This window comes from Furipterus horrens, unplaced genomic scaffold (assembly GCF_987537825.1).
Source record: "Furipterus horrens unplaced genomic scaffold, mFurHor1.1.pri manual_scaffold_2, whole genome shotgun sequence".
Taxonomy (NCBI): domain Eukaryota; kingdom Metazoa; phylum Chordata; class Mammalia; order Chiroptera; family Furipteridae; genus Furipterus; species Furipterus horrens.
Window position 1 is genome coordinate 90,903,930 of NW_028327172.1, and position 23,273 is coordinate 90,927,202.

Consider the following 23,273-nt stretch of genomic DNA (forward strand, 5'->3'; position numbering starts at 1 on the left):
CTCTGTTGCTGTAGGCTGGGAAGCTCAGCTGGGGGTTTAGACCCTGCCCTTCTCAGGGGGAATCCCCGGCTGCTGAGCTGTTTCTCAGTCCGTTCAGCTGCCACCCGTGTGAGCCCAGCCAACCCTTCCGTGTCTCCTCACTCCCTACTGGTCACATTGTGACGTAGCGACCTTTTCTGTCTCTCCATGGTTATAAGACTTCTCTCCAGCTGGTGTTCGGTTGGTTATTCCAGATGATTTCTCCAAAATTACGTTGTAAATCCAGACTAGTTCTGGGAGGAAGTTAGTGTAGCTTCCACTTACTCCTCCGCCATCTTGTTTCTCCCCTGATTTTTGGTTTTTTAAGGAAATTCCATACTGTTTTCCATAGCGGATTCACCAGTCTGCATTTTCACCAGCAGTGTACCAGGGTTCCCTTTTCTCTGCATCCTCACCAGCACATGTTGCTTTATGAATTGTTGATGATGGCCATTCTGACTGGTGTGAGGTAATATCTCATTGTGATTTTTATTTGCATCTCTCTGATAGTTAGTGATGTTGAGCATTCTTTCATATGCCTATGGGACCCTCTGTATGTCCTCTTTGGAGAAGTGCTTGTTCAGGTCCTTTGCCCATTTTTAAATTGAGTTGTCTGTTTCTTGCTGTTAAGTCATATAAATTCTTTATATATTTTGTCGATGAATCTCTTGCCTGAGGTATCATTGGCAAATATATTTCCCCATATAGTTGATTTCCTTTTCATCTTGCTGATGTTTTCTTTTGCTGAGCAGAAACTCTTTAGTTTATGTAGTCCTATTTGTTTATTTTTTCCTTTATTTCCCTTGCCTTAGGAGATATATCAGTGAAAATGTTGCTACGTGGGATATCTGAAATTTTCCTGCCTATTTTTTCCTCCAGGACTTTTATGGTGCCACGGCTTACATTTAAGTCTTTGATCCATCTTGAGTTTATTCTAGTGTATGGTGTAAGTTCATGGTCTAGTTTCTTTTTTTTACATGTCCATGTCCAGTTCTCACAACACCATTTGTTGAAGAGGCTCTTTTCACTCCATTTGATGTTCCTACTCCTTTTGTCAAATATTAGTTAACCATATAGACCTGGGTTTATTTCTGGGCTCTCTATTCTGTTGCATTGATCTATATGTCTGCTCTTATGCCAGTACCAGACTGTTTTAATGACCATGGCCTTGTAGTATAGTTTGATATCAGGTATTGTGATGCTTCCTACTGTGTTCTTCTTCCTCACAATTGCTGTGGCTATTAAGGATCTTTTTTTGTTCCATATACATATTTGAAGTATTTGTTCTAGGTCTGTGAAATATGGCATTGGTTTTTTTACAGGGATTACATTGAATCTATAAATTGCTTTGGGTAGTATGGACCTTTTAATGATGTTGATTCTTCCCATCCCTGAACATAGTATATATTTCATTTATTTGTATCTGCCTTTATTTCTTTTTTCAGTGTTATGTAGTTTTCTGAGTATAGGTCTTTTACCTTCTTGGTTAAGTTTATTCCGAAGTACTTTATTTTTCTTTCTGTTTTAGTAAATGGGATTTTTCTTCTAGTTTCTATCTCTGATATTTTATTTAGGTGTACAGAAATTCCTTTGATTTCTGAATATTGAATTTTTACCCTGTGTTTTTGCCAAATTCACTTATTACGTGGAGTAGTTTTTTTCATAGAGTCTATATGATTTTGTATGTAAATTATCATGTAACTGCAAATAATGACAGTTTTTCTTCCTCCATTCTAATTTGGATGCATTTTATTTCTTTTTCTTGTCTGATTGCTTTGGCTAGAACTTCCAACACTATGTTGAATAGGAGTGGAGAGAGTGGACATCCTTGTCTTGTCCCTGATCTCAGCGGGAATGCTTTCAGTTTTTCTCCATTGAGTATGCTGTTGACTTCAGGTTTCTCATATATGGCCTTTATTATGTTGAGGTGTGCTCCCTATATTCCAAGTTTGCTGAGTGTTGTACTTTAACAAATGGGTGTTGTACTTTATCAAATGCTTTTTCAGAATCTATTGATATGATTGTGTGGTTTTTGTCTTTTATTTTGTTTATGTGGTGTTTTATGTTTATTGATTTGTGAATATTAAACTATCCTTGCATCTGTGGGATAAATCCCATTTGGTGATGGTGTATATCTTTTTAATGTATTGCTGGATCCTGTTTGTCAATATTTGTTGAGGATTTTAGCATCTATGTTCATCAGTGATATTGGCCTGTAGTTTTCTTTTTTTGTTGTGCTTTGACCTGGTTTTGGAATTACGGTAATACTGGCTTCATAGAAAGAGTTTGGGAGACTTCCTTTTTTTTTGAATTTTTTGGAATAGTTTGAGAAGGATAAGATTTAGTTATTTCCTAAATGTTTTGTAAAATTTGCCTGTGAACACATCCAGTCCAGGGTTTTGGTGTGCCGGATTTCACTAGTTGTTATTGGTCTGTTCAGGCTTTCTGCTTCTTCTTGATTCAGTTTTGGAAGATTATATGCTTTCAGAAATGTGTTGTTTTCATCTATATTTCAAATTTCTTGTGATACAGTTATTTGTAATAATTTCTTACAATCCTTTGTATTTCTGTGGTAACTGTTGTGAATTCTCCTCTTTCGTTTCTGATTTTATATATTTGGGTCTCTCTCTTTTTTTCTTGAGAGGCCTGGTTAAAGGCTTGTCAATTTTGTTGACCTTTTCAAAGAACCACCAGCTGGTTTTATTGATCTTTTGAATTGTTTGTTTAGCCTCTATATCATTTAATTCTGCTCTGATCTTGATAATTTTCTCCCTCCTACTCATTCTGGGATTTGTTTGTTGTTGTCCTCTAGTTCTTGTATCTGTAGGGGTAGATATTTTATTATACATTTTTCTACCTTTTTTTGGTAGGCCTGTATTGCTATAAACTTTCTTTAAGGACTGCTTTCATTATATCCCATAGGTTTTGGGATGTTGTGTGTTCATTATCAGTTGTTTCCAGATACTTTTTGATTTCTTCCTTGATGTCATTGTTTACCCATTCATTATTTAATAGCATGTTATTCATTCTCCATGAGTTTGAATGTTTTTGAGTTTTTTCCTTGAGGTTGATTTCCAGTTTCAAGTCATTGTAATCTAAGAAGATCCTTTATATAATTTCAATATTCTTTTTTTTTAATTATTTATTTGTTTATTTCTTTTTAGAGAGAGGGGAAAGGAGGAAAGGGAGAGAAACATCACTGTGTGGTTGCCTCTCACTCACACCCCCAACTGGGGACCTGACGTGCAACCTAACTTTGTGCCCTGACTGGGAATCAAACCAGCGACACTTGGTTCGCAGGCCGACACTCAATCCACTGAGCCACACCAGCCAGGGTTTAATTTCAATATTCTTGAATTTGTTGAGGCTTGTTAGTGTCCTATCCTGTGGTCTCTCTTTGAGAATGTTTCATGTGCACAAAAAAGAATGTATATTTTGCTTCTTAGGGGTGAAAATTTCTATATATATCAACTAAATCCACTTGATCTAGAGTGTTGTTCAATCCCTCGATATCCTTGGTGTTTCTTTGCTTCGAAGATCCGTCCATTGTTGACAATGGAGTGTTAAAGTCCCCTACTATGAGTGTTTTGCTGTTTATATTCAACATGAAGTCTTCCAAAAATTTCCTTACATATTTGGATGCATATATGTTTACAAGGGTTATATCTTCTTGGTGGATTTTTCCCTTAAATATTATGAAATGTCCTTCTTTGTCACTTTTTATGGCCTTTTCAGTGAAATATGTTTTGTCTTATATAAGTATTGCTACCCTGGCTTTATTTTTCATGTCCATTTGCTTGAAATATTCTTTTCCATCCCCTCACTTTCAGTCTGTGTAGATCTTTTTTCTAAGGTGTGTCTCTTGTAGACAGCATATATGTTGGTCATGCTTTCTAATCCATTCAGCTAACCTGTCTTTTTTTTGAAAGTATATTTTATTGATTATGTTGTTACAGTAGTTCCAATTTTCTCCCCTTTGTTCCTCTCTGCCCAGTACCAACCTTTCCTCCAGCAATTCCACCCCCCCCCCTTAGTTCATGTCCGTGGGTCGTACATATAAGTTCTTTGGCTTCACACTTTTTATATTATTCTTAACTTCCCCCTGTCTATTTTGTACCAATTGATCATGCTCCTTAATCCCTGCGCCATATCCCCATTTCTCTCCCTCGCCACATCCCAGCTGATAACCCTCCAAATGATCCCCATACCTATGGTTCTGTTCCTATCCTGGTTTGCTTAGTTGGATTTTGTTTTTATTTTTTAGATTCAGTTGTTGATAGTTATGAGTTTGTTGTAATTTTAGTGTTCACAGTTTTGATCTTCTTTTTCTTAAGTATGTCCCTTTGACATTTCATAAAATAATGGCTTGGTGATGATGAACTCCTTTAGCTTTACCTTGTCTGGAAAGCACTTCATCTGCCCTTCCATTCCAAATGATAGATTTGCTGGATAGAGTAGTCCTGGTTGCAGGTTGCCTTTCATCACATTGAATACTGCTTGCCAGTCCCTTCCTGCCTGCAAAGTGTCCTCTGAGAAATCAGCTGATAGTCCTATAGGCAGCCCCCTGTAGGAACTCTCTGCCTCTCTCTTGCTGCCCTCAGAACTCTGTCTTTATCTTTCACCTTTAGCATCTCAATCATGATGTGTCCTGGTGTGGTCCACTCTGGGTCCAGTTTTCCTGGGACCCTCCATGCTTCCCGGACCTGTATGTCCATGTTGTTCACAAAATTTGGGAAGTTTTTCTCATTTTTTTCAATTCTTGCTTCCTCATTCTACACTGATTAACTGTTTTTTTCTTCCTTATGTTCCAAATCATTTATTTGAACCCCAGTTTCCTTCCCTTCACCTTGGTTTTGTATGGATTTTCCTTCATTTCACTTAGCATAGCCTTCACTTCTTCTCTTATGTGTTTGGCATACTCAAGCATATCTGTCAAACCTGTGAGCATCTTTATCACCAGTGTTTTGAATTCTGCATCTGTTAGGTTATCTTTCTCCTCATCTGTTAGGTTGGCTATCTGCTCAACGCTTAGTTCTCCCACTGGAACCTTGATCCATTCCCCCTTTTGGGCCATACTTCTCTGTCTCCTCATTCTGACAGGCTCCTGTGTTTGTTTGCCTTCATGTCCCAAGTAGAGCTGTTGTGCCTGTCTGGATGAGTATTTCTTCTTCATATTCCTGTTTTCTGAACTTCCATGCAGGTTGATTTTGTGGAACTTCTTGTTGTTTCTACTTTTGAGGTAGTTGTATTCCTTCTTAGTTGTGGAGGGAGATGCAGCTTGTCTGTCTACCCTTATGTCTTTTGATGGGTACATTTAATCCATTTACGTTCTAGGTTACTATTGATAGGTACTTATCCATTGTTATTTTCCCCCTTTGTACTTCTGTTCCTCTCTTTCTCTTTGTTTCTTCATCTTCTTAGAGCAGATCCTTTAGCATCTCTTGTAATGCTGGTTTGTTGGAGATATATTCTTTTAGCCTTCTTTTGTCTGGGAAGCTCCTTATTTCACCTTCCATTTTGAATGAGAGCCTTGTTGGGTAGAGTAGTCTTGGTTGTAGACCTCTGTTTTTCATTGCTTGGAATATTTTTTGCCATTCCCTTTTAGCTTGTAGTGTTTCTGTTGAGAAATCTGAGCATAGCCTTATTGGAGCTCCCTTCTATGTTGTTAGCTGTTTCTCTCTTGCTTCTTTTATGATTCTCTCTTTGCCTTTCATTGTTGCCATTTTAATTATGATGTGTCTTGAAGTTGGCCTGTTGGGGTTCTTCTTCAATGGGACCCTTTGTGCGTCCTGGACTTGTGTGATTTTTCTCTCATCAAGTTAGGGAAGTTTTCTGTAATTAGTTGTTCAAACAAGTGTTCTATCCCTTGCTCCTCTTCTTCTCCTTCTGGTATTCCTTTGATATGGATGTTATTATGTTTTATGTTATCCCAATAATCTCTTAAACCCTCTTCATTCTTTTTAAATGTCTTCTTGTTGTTGTTGTTGCACTCTCTGGGGATTGTTTTCTATGTTGTCCTCCAGTTCACTGATCTGTTCTGCTTCCTCTAGCCTGATTTTAATTCCTTTTACTGTGTTTTTCAATTCAGAAATTATATTCTTCATTTCCTTCTGGTTCTTATTGATAGCTTCTATATCCTTTTTCATGCTGGTGTAATTCTCAGTAAATTCCTTGTAGTTTCCCTGGAGTTCCTCATAGTTTCCCTGGAGTTTTTGTAGTTTTCTTTGATCTTGCTGAGCTCATTGAGCTTCCCTATAATCCATGTTTTGAATTCCATGTCTGATAGTTTGCTTTCCTCCATTTCACTTAGCACCCTTTCAGGGGATTCTTCCTTTCCTTTCAATGGGATGTTGTTTCTCTGTCTCATCGCTTTTCTGACTCTTCTTGTTTGTTCCTGCTTGCTAGATTGATCTGCACTTCCTGAATCTGCCCCTGGTAGTGTTACGGCTACATAGGCGAGATTGAACACTCTGAAGCGGTGTATAAAGTTAAGCAAAGGATTTTTAATAATGGCCAGGAGTTGGGCAGACCCTGAGCAGGTCTCTAACATGCTCCAACCTACAATGGAGTCTAAACACTGGGTTTTTATACTGGTGCAGTCTCTTTGTTTCTTCTTTGGCGGGAAACAGCCTTAGGAAGAGGGGGCTGGGCAGGACTGCAGGAATGTCTTGGCAGTAACAGGAACAGAAATTCGCAAGGCTAAAGGTTATCTTCGACAGCAACACAGCTCTTCAGCCAGGGACGAACTCCCTGTGAAGCAATTTATTTTCAAAGGGCTAGACATTCTTCAAAGCACAACCTTCACAAATGCTATAAACCAGACACAAGCAAGCAAATGGGAGGTGATAGAGGCTGAAGTCCTTTTAGCTTGTAAATCACTAATTGCTATAACACTCCTTCTTACATTCCTTTTTCCAAGGCCTTTTAGCAAGTCCTTGCTACTTCTTACAAAGAACATTTAAAGCCCTTACGTACTTACATATTGAAACTTTTTACAGGGACTATTTGGTGCCCCTACATAATCCCCCCTCTAGTCCCTGGACTAAACCTATTAGGGACGTCTAGGGACTATAAGTAGGGTTTTTAAACCCTGGTTTTCAGGAGGGGCTTAGTAGCAAGGATAAGGAGTTGGGTATTTATAATGCTAGCTTTCAGGAGCTGCAAGGAAGAAATTAAGTTTTCAGAAACAAATGATAATGAGTATACAACATCCCAAAACTAAAAGGGACACAGCAAAAGCAGTTTTTGAGAGGAAAGTCCATAGCAATACAGGCCTACCCAAAGAGGATAGAAGAACTCCACACAGAAATTTAACCCCACAGCTACAAAAACTAGAAAAACAATAATAAACAAAGCCCACAGCAAGCAGAAGGAAGGAAATTATTAAGGTTAGAGCAGAATTAAATGACACTGAGACTAAACAAACAACTTAAAAGATTAACAAAAGCAGGGGCTGGTTCTAGGCTTATAAAGAAAAAAGAATCCAAATAAACAAAATTAGAAACAAAAGAAGAGATATTATGATCGATAACACAGAAATACAAAAAAATTGTAAGAAATTACTATAAACAACTATATGGCAAGAAACTTGACAACCTAGATGAAATGGACAAATTTCTAGAAACATATAATTTTCCAAAACAGAATTAAGAAGTAGAAAGTCTTAACAGACCAATAACAAAGAAGGAAATTGAAACAGTAATCAAAAATTTCCCGGCACACAAAATCCCTGGATGGCTTTACAGGCAAATTTTACAAAATATCTAGGGAAGAACTAACTTCTACCCTTCTCAAACTATTCCAAAAATTCAAGAAAAGGGAAAAATTCCAAACTTTTTCTACGAAGCCAGTATTACCTTAATTTCAAAACCAGTTCAAGACATAACAAAGAAAGAAAACTACAGGCCAATATCACTAATGAACATAGATGCTAAAATTCTCAACAAAATATTGGCAAACAGGATCCAGCAATACATCAAAAAGATTATACACTACGATCAAGTGGAATTCATCCCAGGGACACAAGGATGGTTTAATTATCGCAAATCAATAAATATAATACATCACCTAAACAAAATGAATGACGAAAATTACATGATCATATTAATAGATGCAGAAAAAGCATTTGATAAAGTACAACACCCATTTATGATGAAAACCCTTAGCAAAATGGGAATAGAGGGAGCATACCTTAACACAATTAAGGCTATATATGAGAAACCTGAAGCCAACATTCTACTCAATGGACAAAAAATGAAAACATTCCTTCTGAGATTAGGAACAAGACAAGGATGTCCACTTTTTTTCCTTTTCTTTTTTTTTTTTTAAACAGTGTTGGAAGTTCTAACTACAGCAATTAGACAAGAAGAAATTAAAGACATTCAAATTGGTAAGGAAGACAAAACTGTTACCACTTGCAGAAGACACGATAGTATACATAGAAAACCTTACAGACTTTACGAAAAAACTACTTGACCTAATAAGTGAATTTGACAAAACAGCAGGGCACGAAGTTAATATTCAGAAATTAAAAGCGTTTCTATATACCAACAAAACATTAGAGATAGAAACCAGAAAAAAATTCCATTTACTATAGCAACAAGAAAAACAACAGTATTCAGGGATAAACTTAACCAAAGAGGCAAAAGACCTGCACTCGGAAAGCTACACAACCCTGAAGAAAGAAATTAAGAAAGACACAAATAAGTGGAAGCATACACCACATCCACGGATGGGAAGAATTAACATTTCCAAAATGTCCACATTATTTAAAGCAATTCATAGATTCAATGCAATTTCTATTAAAATACCAGCAACATATCTCACAAACCTAAAGCAAACACTTACAATTTAATTTAGCAGACATTTGTTAAGCACTTGCTATGTGCCATGCATTGTAGATTCAATGATTAATAAGAAGAGCAAATGGAATGTTAGCAAGATGATGGAAAACAAATTTCCAGACCCTTATGGAAACATTAAATTAACAACTAGGAACTGACTAAAATAAGTTTTTACAGCTTTGAAAACTAGTCAAGGATTAATAGCAATTAAGGAAATGCCCAACAAAGAAAGCACTACATTCAAAATGATAGAAAATTTTATGGCACTGTACTTATTTTTGCCTTACCCTTTTTTTTCAGTGTAGTGCAGTATACTTGGGAGGAATTAGCCTAATTCCCAGTTTTTTTTTCTTATAAGGAATGGCTGAAGCCCCTGTATAATTCCCCTCCTTAGACTTAAGACCTTTTATTTTATGAGGACAATGGGCGAAGGTCTCGTGCTCTTCTAGCTGCTTCAAGCTGAACATGGTCGTCGTCCTACCTACCCTAGGGTCTAGGAATTTCTAATAAGAGTGGGGGTGGAGGGGAGTGCGGCCCTCCCTTATGGGGAAGGATTTTGCAGAGTCCAGGTCAGTTGGCTGTCCCCGGGCAGCGGCATTCTTGGTTTCCAAGGGCTGGCACTGTTGGACAAATTGACATCCTTGTCATATTCTGGAGGCAACAGATTTGGCAACAGGGTTAAAAGGCATCATTTAACCCACAACCACTAGATGACAAAAGACAGAGATTAATTTTTCAATGTCCCACATTAGGAAAAGAAATGGCTTCTTTGGAGGAAGGTGTGCAGGGCATGTCACACCTGTCCAAAATTCTTTTGCTCACTATACTTAGCTGGGGCTGAGGGAAATATTTTAGGTTTTTCCCCCCTCTCAGACCTTTAGGCCCTTTTTGTCCAAGTCATTAGGATAGATAAGAGAAATAAGTTTTTAAAGTGAAGCTCACAGACTACCCCATACTTTACCAACCCAACCACTTAGTTCAGCCAAACCGTTGAGTCTTAGGAGGCACACTGCAGATGGGCTTCTTAAGTGAGGCCTATAAGTACAGACAATTACTCAGGTAATGAGATCATAGACTTATGCCCTATGAAAACAGAAAGAACACACATGTTAATTCACACAACACAATTCACAAACTAGTCTTTAAATTGGAGAGACTGTCTTATTGGGAAGACATTCAGTTGCAAGGCACTTGACATTCTTCTTGCCTGTAAATTAAGCATCCTTGATAATGTCACAGACCTGGTTTAACATTTAAGTGAAGATAAACTTTATAGACAGTTAGCTGCACTGAGCATTGCAATTTTCCTTGAGTCACGATTTTTCTCCTTAAGATTACCCTCCTTGTTATTAAAGGAACTGCATTAAATACAGTTTTAATTTAGCCTGTTCATTTGCATAAACACAACAAGAGCAGTGATTGACCACATATGATTTTTAAGTCTACTTTGCTGGAACTTATACAAGGAACCTTCATGCTGACTATTAGTCTGCCCACTAGGGCACAGAAGCTGAGCCACACACCTGCCATTCAGCCTTGCCTGTAAACACCTGCTTTTCCCAAATCCTTTGGATTTTTCATTGTGCCTTGAGGTTCCTTCTAGCCATTTTTCAGGAAAGCAACCTTCGTTCCTTCCCTGGAAAGACTGCCATGAACCGCACAACCAACCAAGGTGTCAGGCCTTTTTTCTCATGGGCTTTTCTTAGCTTCAAAAGTTAAATCCAGTTCCTTAGGGCTTCCTGGTAACAACCAGAGCCTAAGCATGCCTCTTTCAGGCATATTATTCCAGTCAATGTCTTGGTTAACAATACCTTTATTAACAACTGGTCTTTTTAGTTTTATGCAAAGAAACCTAATGTCATTACTTACTTCTTTAAATTGCCAAATTCTGGAGGGATCAGTAGGGAGAAAAATATACAGTGTGAAGGAAAATCCTTGTTCTTCTAATATTTACTAAAACTGCATTTCCATGCCTTATACTTTCTTTTGTTCACTTTCCTACATGTGAAGTTTTCTTTTTTTTTTTTTTTTCTTTTTAACTCTCTCTGGGAAACCTCAATTTTCCTTTCAGATTATATGGCTAATACCAATACAGAGAATTCTAGACCTTTTCTACGTCCCCAATGGCTAATGTCAATTCCAACACTGGGAATTCCAAATGACCTTTCATAGGTCCCAAGGCTAAATGCCAATACAGAGGTACAGTAACCATACAATTAGACCACAAGTAGTTGAGGTTTCCTTTCCCCAGGTTTAAAAACTTTCACAACCTTTTTATACATTTTTATGACTTTCCACAGGCCTTCTGCAACATTCACAAACTTTCCATATATTTACCCATTCAGATTTAACCATAATCTATTTCCAATTCTTGTTCTTTTCCACACTGTAAAGGACTCTACTCGAACTCAGTATTTAGCAGCTAAAATTTCCCTAGATTTATAGATATTCTGCAGTTTTCTGAAGCTTCCTGCTTCTTCTTTTTTTTTTTTCTAACATACACTTTTGAGCTTTCCTGAGAAGTTTTTCAATTGTTTTATTTGACCTATTACTATTCTATTTAGGATTTTATTGGGAACCTTTTGTTTGGCCAGGACAATTCCCTGACCAGAAGGATGCTTGCATTTTTTTATATTCTTATAGCAGCCCACCTGATTATTCCTCTTTCTTTCCTATTGAAGAGGATGTCTAGAATGGACATTAGTTTTATTCATGTGTAACAACACTTTTCCTTAAGATACAGGCACATTCCCCCTGCTGAAGCAGTGAGGAGATTGAAGGCTCTTTAGTTACAGCTTTAGAGGTGTTGCTGATTGGCACCCAAGCAGCTTGCACCAGTTTGAAGAGCGGCCTGAGTTTTAAAAGTGTCACTTTTTTTTTTCCTCCATCTTGGAGAGACAGACATTCTGCTGTTTCTGTAACCTGTAGCAAGGGGATTAGACGGCTGCTTCGCTAGCAAATTTAACATTGTCCCTCCTTGCAGCTCCAGCAGGGAGTATTCAGATGCAAACTGTATTGCTAGAAGTTACCTGGGGTGGAAAGAAATGCTGCAAGCAAGTTCTCTGGGGAAATTTTTAAGGAGCCTCATCCCTCTGGCCAGGGCTACAAGGCAGCGGGAGACAGCACAGAGGGTCCTAGGCTTATTTTTTTGGGACACTGCCCATATTGATAGCCTTGGTTTTCATGTTCCCCACCCCCCTCTCCTTTCTGCTTGTTGCATTTTTGCTTCCCGAGAGACACCATTTTACACTTATAATATTTAGATTTAAAGTACTCCCAAGGGGGGGTGGGACTATCCGACCCCAAAAGCAGGCCACTCTGACCTACAGAATGTTTCCAGGGTGCCAGAGTTTATGGAGGGATTTTGTCCCCGGTACTTGGGGAAATTCTGGAGCACACAGTCAAAAACTGTGGGTGCAGGCTTAGACTGGCGTCCCCTTATGTTGGCTAACGTGACTGCTACAAACATGCACTTAATTTGGATTACAATTAGGAGCTGGAACACAAGGCACAGGAGCAATTCCCCCCTCACGGCGCAGACAAACACGGGCTGGGAGCTCCCAAAGGAAGCCAAACAAATGCCCGCTTGGCCTCTCCTCCTGCGAGGCTAGAGCCCACTCAGACTCCATAGACCGAAGTTTGTGGAGGCACACAAAAAGGAGGAAATAACTTTTTTTTACTTTAACCTTAACATTCACTCACACATTCACTCAGAGGTTAAACAATCCCACCCAAACCCCGCCTAGGCTTCTGAGATTAGATGAACAGCATCGGCTACAGGCAGCAGAACCCCAAAACCAAAAGAGCTCTATACAATCCAAATGAAGCTAGCCAAGCCGGCTTCAACAAATTCCCTGTTCGGGAATATGTACCTCTGCGTCCAGAGGACAAAAGAGACCAAGTCTCAGTGGCAGTGGCCCAAGTCCGCTGCCCAAATGGGTTGCCACTCACCTGTCGCCGAGGCTGTCCTCTGTCCTTTGCTTACTCTAGACTGGGCCGTCAGGGCTTCTAGCAGCTCCCGAGTGTCTCCTGAAGGCGCAGGGAATTGCTCCCAATCAGAGCTTGCGGCCGCTGTCCTGCCACACGTCAGCTAGACACACGGGACCGCACGAAGCCCCGGGGGCTCACCGAAGGCGGCACCGCTTTACAGAGGCATCTCGCTGGGGCCTCCAAAATGTTACGGCTACATAGGCGAGATTGAACACTCTGAAGCGGTGTATAAAGTTAAGCAAAGGATTTTTAATAATGGCCAGGAGTTGGGCAGACCCTGAGCAGGTCTCTAACATGCTCCAACCTACAATGGAGTCTAAACACTGGGTTTTTATACTGGTGCAGTCTCTTTGTTTCTTCTTTGGCGGGAAACAGCCTTAGGAAGAGGGGGCTGGGCAGGACTGCAGGAATGTCTTGGCAGTAACAGGAACAGAAATTCGCAAGGCTAAAGGTTATCTTCGACAGCAACACAGCTCTTCAGCCAGGGACGAACTCCCTGTGAAGCAATTTATTTTCAAAGGGCTAGACATTCTTCAAAGCACAACCTTCACAAATGCTATAAACCAGACACAAGCAAGCAAATGGGAGGTGATAGAGGCTGAAGTCCTTTTAGCTTGTAAATCACTAATTGCTATAACACTCCTTCTTACATTCCTTTTTCCAAGGCCTTTTAGCAAGTCCTTGCTACTTCTTACAAAGAACATTTAAAGCCCTTACGTACTTACATATTGAAACTTTTTACAGGGACTATTTGGTGCCCCTACAGTAGCATCAGATCGTGTACCAGTCTGGGCCTAGGCAGCCTGTTTGTTACTACCAGATATCTACTGCCTTTGTCTCCTTTAGTTGTTAATTTATTCAATCTGTTATCAGTCATCAGGCTGAAGCGCTGAGGGTGGGGCAGATTAATTCATGAAGGCAGTGCTTTTGCTTCCCCTCAGGCTGACACCACTTGGAGGGGAATGTTTTGCCTGTAGTATGGGAAATGAGGCAGCATTGGGACCTGGTTGGCTGCCCCCTAGTTCTCTCCTCAAAGTCATCACCCCAAATTCTCCCCAAGGGTCTCTAGTGTTCTCTGCCTTCCCTCTGCTTGACCCCAGGGTAAGTGGGTGCCAAAATATTTTTGAACATGATCCACTTAAGAGCTCTTTGTTTCTAGTTGTTTCTTTCAGGCCAGCAAAAATCCCTGTGGCTTTTCCCTTTTCACAACTGGATGCTATTTTACTTTCTACTCTGTTGCTGTAGGCTGGGAAGCCCAGGTGGGGGTTTAGACCTTTTCTTTCTCAGGGGGGACACCTGGCTGCTGAGCTGTTTCTCAGTTCCTTTAGCTGCCACCTGTGGGAGCCCAGCCAGCCCTTTCATGTCTCCATACTTCCTACTGGTCATGTTGTGATGAAGTGGCCTTTTCTGTCTCTCTGTGGTTATAATACTTCTCTCCATCTAGTGTTCAGTTGGTTATTCTAGATGGTTTATCCACAAATAAGTTGTAATTCCACTTTCTCCTCCGCCATCTTGGATCTCCCCATAAGGTTATTATTGATAGATACTTATTCATTGTGATTTTTCCCTTTGTAACTGTGTTTCTCTCTCTTTCTTCTTTTTTTCTTCTTCAGTTCAAGAATTGTATTCTTCATTTCCTCCTGGCTCTTATTGGTAATTTTTTAGGTGCTTTTTAATGCTGGTGTAGCTCTCAGTAAGCTCCTTGTAGCTTCCCTGGGGTTTTTTGTAGTTCCACTGGAGTTCTTTACAGTTCCCCTGTACTTATTTGTAGTTTTCTCTGAGTTGTTGAGTTCATAGAGCTTCCATATTACCATTATTTTGAATTCCATGTCTGATAGTTTGCTTGCCTCTATTTCATCTATCTCTCTTTCTGGGAATTCCTCCTTTCCTTTCAATGGGGCATTGTTCCTTTATATCCCCATTTTAGGTGATTCTTGTTTGTTTTTTCTTCTTAGATTGATTTGCTTTGACTGCCTGCCTTCATGGTGTGACATTCTGTGGTAAAAGTCTTATGAGATTCAGTGGTACAGTCTCCTTGATCTCCTGAGCTTGATGCTCTTGGCATGCTCTTTATGCCATTAATTTGGGCTGTCTGGTCATATTTTTGTTTTGACTGTTGTTGTGTTGCACTTTGGTGGGTCCTTCTCTCGCCCCCCCTCCCCCCGCTAGCTGACTGAGAGTCACTCCACCCACCACATCTTGTAAACTGTTGTTGAACTGCAGATAAAACAAAACCACCAACCCAGGTAACAAAGCCAAACTCACAAAGGTATCACTCACCCTCAATCACAGTATCAACTGCAAATGAGCCAGTATTAATAAGGATGTAGAGAGATAAAGACTATTATAAGAAAGGAAAAACAAATAAGAGTTGACTAACTGAAGGGAAAATGATTTTTGAGAGGGAAGTAGTATAAGCAATAATAGTAGCAAGTATGGACTAGGCAATGAAAAAAAAAGTAAAATTTATATTAGATGTAAAAAAGGGAGGGAAGACGGCAGAATGGAGTAAGAGAGGGGAAGCATGTAGTATTAGGTTTAAGCATAAGTTACTATATATATAGTGTATGTGTGTGTGTGAGAACAAACACACAAAAAATATGAAAGATGAATAGAGAAAAAGTAGGCACCAAGTTACAGAAAAAGTTTCACCACAACACTATCAACAACCTATGAGCTAAGATTAATATAAATGTGATAGGAGTAAGAGGTAAAAAAAAAAAAAAAAAAAAATAAAAAGAGAGAGAAGCTTAAGAGATAATGGAGGAAAGGGAAGTGATTTTGTCATGATAGTGGGAGAAAGAATACTAAGAGTGAGGAATGCAAATGAGGCTAAAACAGGGGAAAAATTCAAATTTAAAATGAAAGAAGGAAAGGGATGGAAGAAGGTAGAAATGAAGTAAAAGTGGGACAGTAAGATTTGATATTTAGAATAACAAAATAGTGACGATCTATGAATAAAGTTGCAGGAATGCCACAACTACCACCATATCCCACTCAATGGGCACAGACTGATTAAGGTGGAGAGAGAATAAAGTGAATTTTATGATGGGAAAAAGAATGTGAGATGACTAATGACAAGAAAAATGGTATGGAGAGGCTGGAGATGTGAGAAATAATAAGGGCATATTGGAAATGAGTTGTAGTAAGAGAGAAGATAAAATTTAAAACAAAAATAAGAAGAGGAAATCAGTTGGTAAAATTGAATGAGAAGAGGGAGTAGAAAAATGAGATTTGAAATAAACTATAATATAAAGACTAGTTACTTAAAATGCAGACTGTGAGGACAAGAAATGACTGCTGAAAGTATATGTAGGAGACAAATAACTCCCGTAGAAGATCACAGTGGAATTTGTCTTCATAGTATCTGGTTTTTACCACTTTGTTCTCTTTCTAGATCCACCCCTGGTGACTTCAGATCATGTCCCAGTCTGAATCTAGACAGCCTGTTTGAGACTATCGGAGTTATGTTGCCTGGGTCTGTCTCTTTTGGTTTTTACCCTGGTTGCTCTGTAATCTGCAGTCAAGCTTAAGCACCTGTGGGTGGGGCTATTGCTTCCCCTCTGGCTGATGCCACTTGGAGGTGAGTGGTCTGCTTAAATGATTTCTCCCACAGCACTGGTGATGAGTCTGCACTGGGGTCTAGTCCACTGCTCCCCTAGCTCTCTCTTCCCGACACCACTGCCCCAAACTCTCTCCAAGCATCTCTGGTCCACTTCGTCCTCTCTCTACCTGCATCAAGGGAAAGCACCTGCGAATGCAGTTTTGCACATCCTTTTATCAAAAATCTTGCTATGCCTCCAGCTGTTCCTTCCAGTCAGCAACAAACAAACAAACCAAAAATGCTGTTTTGCACCTCTTAGAGCCAGATGTCACCTGTTAGTACAGTCTGGGCTTGATTATGCTTGTTGCTCACACAAATGCTGGATGAGACCAATAATAGTGATGAGGGTGCTGCCAGCAGGTACTTGTTGTCCCTCTGAGTACTGGAGAGCCATAAAGGGGTACTGCAGACAGGATTGCTGATTTTAGTCCTGAATCAGCTATGTAATAATTATGAGATCTGATATAAGTCTAGTCATCTCTCTGAACTTCAGTTTTCTATGTGTATATTCAAATGACAATTTATACATTATGTCATTATTCTGAAGATCAACTAGAAGAGTACATATACTTTATAAATTATAAAGTTCACAAAGGATTCATCATTGTGTGGTGAAAATGGCAGATGGTGACACAGCCACATGGACAGGGTGGTTGTTGCTAGGAACTGGGGCAGAGGGAAGCCTCTAGGAGTAACACTCTGAAAGTTAAAGTTGGTAGTAAAACAACACAGAACGGCTATAAATCTAACCCAAGATATCCATAAATATGAAATTAAAACAAGTTCAGTCTTACTAACCAAATATACTCAGAGATGCAGGACTGGACTATGATAATAACTAGAAATAAGAAGCATGTTTGTTTGATGGGTATGGTGTTTGGAGAAAGGCTGTGGTAATCAAAAAGTAATGGGGTGGAAAAAAGGCAGAAAAAGAAGAGACAGAATGTTTCCCTGTGATCCAACAGTTCCTGGTGAGAGAACTACCATATATCTTCTGAAGAAGAACAGGGACATTTCAGAAACCAGGGAGGTATGTTCTGTTGGAGGACAGACTTCCTGGTGATACCTCACAATGATGGATGGGCCATTGTGTGTTCTGGAAACAAGCTCACTGAGATACCTGAAGAGTTAATCAGCATTCCAGAGAAGCACCACATCTAGGAGACTCTTTACATTCATTATGGTCATAGCTAACATTCTTGGCACGGGCACTATTCCAAGTAGTGTGCACCCACACACACACACACGTGTGTGTGTGTGTGTGTGTGTGTGTGTGTGTGTATCCTTAATATTTGGTTCTGCCAAATATGGTGTGAGGGTGCCTCACAGCAACCCTGTGAGACCCTTATATGCTGCTTTGACATTATACTTGTTTTTTCAACCTCCTGTAAATTTATCATGAATTAGTTCCCTGGAGCTAATTTAGCTCAGGGTATACTAACAGAATTCAGAGAAGGAAAACTCTGACTCCAAAAAACCTCCGCTGCCTTGCGGCATACCTCTTCAGGGGAAAGGCTAAGGGAGTAAACCCTGACAGAAAATCCGGAGCCGGAGTCCCTAAGGCGGTTTGACATTGTAGTCAACACCGGCAACTCCTGCGGCGCACCTGAAGCCAAGCTGTATTGACTCCGTCTTTCCCTTGGACCCTTCAGCTGCGAAGAGAGGGGGGGTCTGCTGCATGGGCAACAGCAGACCCTCCATATTACCCTGCCCAGACTCTGTAGCTTCAGCGTCATCGCAAGATGTCGATTCAACACGGGAGGAGACAGATACGATGTCACTCCCGAGTCGGACTGCACAGCCATTCTCGGCGGTGCAGATAGACTCTTGAGAAGCTACACCATCGTCTCTCGAGACGGACGGCTGCCGACGACGACGACGACGATACTAACAGAATTAAACTTCAAAATCTGAAAGCAGTGGACAGACTACAAATTGTAGTAATAGTTTATACAGACATACCTCTCTCTTTTGAGGTCTTCACACAAGGTCCATACAGGCATCTGGTTGGTTCTTTACCTTGGCTGTGGGCATGGTGGTGGTGGTTATGGTCAAATACCAATGATGTGGCAAATTTGAACCAAGCCTCAGGACATGCACACCCTAGGGTGGAAGGAGGGGGCCTCGTAAAAGGAGGGTTCCATATGCCACTAAACAATGAATTGATGTGGCCACAGGGAGCGAGGAGGTTCTGGACCAAGGGCTGAATTCCACACACATATGTAATTCTTTGAATGTTGCATTTGTGTGACCCTGTCCCCATTACCACCTTGGATCTCTCAGGAGCCTCCTACCACTCTCCCCACAGTGACTCTGGCTCACCCCAGTTCATCCTCCATGTAGCATCCAGAAGGATCTTTCTGAAACATAAATTTGATCAGTCTTTAACTTCCTCTTTCACGTGCTTGCCCAACCTAAATCCCTTCAATGGCTTTCCAATGCTCTCTGAATAAAAACCCAACTCCTAAGATGATCCAAAGTCCTGCAAAGTCTAATCCCACAACTGTATCCTTATATATTAACATACAACAGATGCTTATTGCAGAAATGAAGTCCTTGGGTCACTCAGCAGCTCTCAGTGCCATCCTAATATCTCAGTTTTTTATGCACATCAACGAGTTAACTTAAGAAGTTCTGGTCAAAATGGCAAAAGGTAAATGCTGTGCTTGCCTCCTCCCATGACCAAATCAATATTACAACTAAACTACAGAACAAACACTATTAAGAACTGCCTGAAAACTAGATAAACAGAAATCGTCTGAGGATATAAAGAAGGAGCCACGTCGAGACTGGTGTGAAGGGTGGAGATGTGGGATGAGCTGATGCAGTTAAAAATTAGGAGGGATATTTCAGTTGCAAGGTCCCTACTGAGGAGTGAGGGGTTCTAGCCCCACACCAGGCCCCGCAACCAGGGTTCCAGCTGAGGCAAGAGAAGTTCCCATGTGGCTCAGTGATATGAAGGGCTGATAGAGTCCCAGGCATTCTACTTAAAGGATCCACACACATGGACTTATGCACTGATTGGCTCATTTGCTCTGGACTCTAGTACTGGAGAAGCAGCTTGAAAGTTCCAGGGACACACAGGGAATAATTAAATTGTCTGGCTTCAGGGCAAGGGTTGGAGTAGCAGCTTTCTCCCAGACAGAAGTTCTGGAAGATGCCATTGTTCCTTTGTCGAGCTCTCCCCTCACCCAGCCTACATGTGCAGATGGGCACCATATCTGTGTCTCCATCAACCTAGTCTCCATTCACCCTGCCCTGGTAATTCCCTAAGACACTGCTCCACCCAACTTACAAGGCCACCCAAGCCTTTTACAGTGGCTTTTTTTATTCAAATGGCCTGTTTTTTTCTCATGCTGCAGATTTTCCTAAAATTTCTCAAGGGTTCACAAACCCCAAACAAGCAGCATCTGGTCTCAGCATACCGTGTACCTCTTGCTAAGCAGCCCTGAGCCCAGCACTAGCATCAGCTGGCCTTGATTCACAGCCTAATGTCTCCCAGGCACCTCCAAAACCAGCACAAGTGGTTTCAGGCAGGGCACAGGCAACAGCTGAACTAAGTCTGCACAAGAGCCCCTCCTAAGAGGCCTAAGAACCAACATACTTAGTGGCCAGCTTCAATGAAGAGTTCAAATCACTGGTTATAAGGATGCTCAATGAATTTAGGGGAAGAATAGATTGTTTCAGTGAGAAATTCAACAAGGATACAGAAAAAATACAGAGAGATAGAAAACATATAAAAGAACCAATCAGAAATGGAAAATATAATACCTGAAATAAAGAGTACATTAAAAGAAATCAACAGATTAAATAAAGCAGAGGATCAAATCAGTGGTTTGGAAGGCAAAGTATCAGAAAACACCCAATCAGAACAGCAAATCATCATCATCATCATCATCCAAAAACTGAAGGTACTTTAAGGGGCCTCTGGGATAACATCAAGCATACTAACATTTGTATCATATGGATACCAGGAGAAGAGAGTGAGCAAAGAATTGAAAGCCTATTGAAGAAATAATGATGGAAACCTTCCCTAACCTAGAGAAGGAAATAGACACACAAGTCAAGGAAGTGCAAAGAGTCCCAAACAAGTAGAACCCAACGAAGCCCACATCATGACACATAATAATTAAAATGCCAAAGGTTAAAGACAAAGAGAAAATCTTAAAAGCAGCAAGAGAAAAACAGTTAGTTACCTATAAGGGAGCTCCCATCAGACTGTCAGCTGACTTCTCAAAAGAAATTTTGCAGGCCAGAAGGGATTGGCATGAAATATTCAAAGTGATGAAAAGTAAGGACAGACAACCAAGATTATTCTACCCAGCAAAGCTATCATTTAGAATCTAAGGGCAGATAAAGTGCTTCTCAGACAAGAAAAAACTAAAGGATTTCATCACCACTAAACCAGCATTACAAGAAATGTTAAAGAGACTTCTTTAAGAAGAAGAAAAAGATCAAAATATGAATAATAAAGTGGCAATAACTACATACTTATCAACAATTACTTTAAATGTAAATAAATGATTCAATCAAAAGACATAGGGTAGCTGGGTGTTTAATAAAACAAGACTCATACATAAGATGGCCTGAAAGGCCAGAGCGGTGGGAGTTGTGGGAAATGAGCAAGGCCCAGGCTCTTAGTGCTCCCCAGCCTGTCTAGGGTCACTTGGCTTTGATGGCTGTTCCTGCCACCCACAAAGTCTTATGTCATACCCAACACTGGAATGGACTTTATGTCTGCCCTCATGTTCCTCACAGCTGGAAAATGGGGGATCTGATTTTGGTGTCTAGTGACCATTTGGGGGTAGTAGGGAGCCTGAACTCCAGGAGGTTCTGTCTGGCATAGGGGGTGGGAGGAACTGACCTGAACAAAGAGGCAGAGGGCTGTTCTGAAATACCCCATCCAGCAGGTCACCAGAAGGATAAGAGTTGTTCCTGCTCTAAAGGGAGGTCCAATTAATATTTCCTGGCAGAAGACTGTTTTGGGCTCTAGGCTAAGCCCCATTTAATGAGTATCTCAGGTCCTGTCACTGTGTCTGTTTCTCTGCACCTGAGCCCCTCCCTTTCTTTGTTCATTTCCCATCCCTAACATCAACAGCCTCCTGGTGCACAGCAGAATTGCAAAGCTTGCTAAATGAGCAGATGTGTTCCATTAATGCTTACAAGTACCCTATGCTGTGGGCATATATTATTTTCATTTTCCTGAAATAAATCCAGGGCCCAGGGAGGTTACCTGCCCAAGATCGTGCAGCTAAAAGCCGGCAGATACAGGAAGCTGGATGGATGAGGTGAGCTGCTCACAGATGATTCCAGGAGCATTATGGTCTTTAACTAGCCAACTCCAGGGCAGACAGCCCTCCCCACCCCAGAGTTCCTGAGCACTGCAGTGCAGGAGCAGCAGTCTGTGCCAGGCACCAGAGCAGCAGGAGTGGCAGCTGCTGAAACAGCATCGACTGTTCTGAGCCCCTGGAAGGGTTTGGAGACCGTGTGCCCTCCTCTTGGAAGACCAGGCTCTGAGACAGAACTTCTTGAGCTTTTCATGGCATAGCAAAGACACACACAAAAATGATAACATGGCATGACACACTGAAATAAAGTTCCTTTCAACAAGAAAATGCAGCTTGGGGTGGGGCAGCAGATTCCTCACACCCCCTAGGCGATCTGGAGGATCTGGTTAGGGAGATCCCTCTATTAACACACCTCTATTCTTGGCACACCAGAATGCCCACAGCTGGGAACTCTGCTTCTGTGGAGGTGAGTCTGTACACTTCCAGCCCCTCTGACCAAGACTGCTCAGCCTTTCACAGGGAGCTCCAATGATGCAACTTGTCTCTCCTCCTCACAACCTGTCCTCCTTCTTCCTAAGCCCCACCCCCTACCACAAACCCAGAGTTCTTTTCTGACGCCAAATCTCCCTCTAGTGGCATCACAACCCCACTTTCTGCCCAGCCCAATTTCATGCAGGTGATGATGACAGGTAATGGCTGTATAGTCTGGTTGCCAGCACTTAAATCCTGGCTCCCCCATCTTCCAACTGTGTGACCTTGGGCCAGTTCCTTCCTTTCTCTGTCTCATTTTCCTCATCTGCAAAATGGAAGAAATCACAGAGCTGACTCATAAACTGTTGTGAGGCATGGTGGGCATGCTGCTGCTGGCCTAGTGAAGATGCACGATAAATGTTAGCTCTTGCTATTACGACCCCCTCTTCTCACTGCTCAGCGACTCTACCCTCACCCAACATAAAGTGCCTAGCATAAGCCTGAGTCAGTGCCCTCAGCAAGCCTTAGGTGTAGGGCACTGGTGCAGAGCAGACAAGATCCTGGGCAAGGCCACTGCTTACACAGAGTCAGTATTGAGGAGGGCTGGAATTTGGCCTGGAGATTTAAGAGCTGAGGACTAAGCAGTGCCTATGTGTCCACAGCTCCAACAGGACAGCAGTGTTAGGCCATTGGCCAATGGAACCAGCCCCTAGGAAACAATCAATCCCCATCCTTTACCTGCTATCACCTAACTCGGCTAAGGGAGAGGAATTTCTGCATCACCATTGAACTGTCTTCCACCCAGTAATTCTCTTATGGTATCCAACTGCAGTCCCTCCTTCTGTCATTAGCTCACTCATTATGCTCTGGCTGAGATGATAAAGACTGAATCTTCACTCTCCTCCCTCCCCTTGGTCCAGGGAAAGTTGTTGTAAAGCTGGGAGAGGAGGTCTTCTTGGAACATCAGAGTGAATACGAGAGGAGAGGGCAGTTCATTGACTCAAGGGCCAACTGGCACTTTCTCCAGGGCCAGGATCCTGGCATGGGAACCAGGCCATG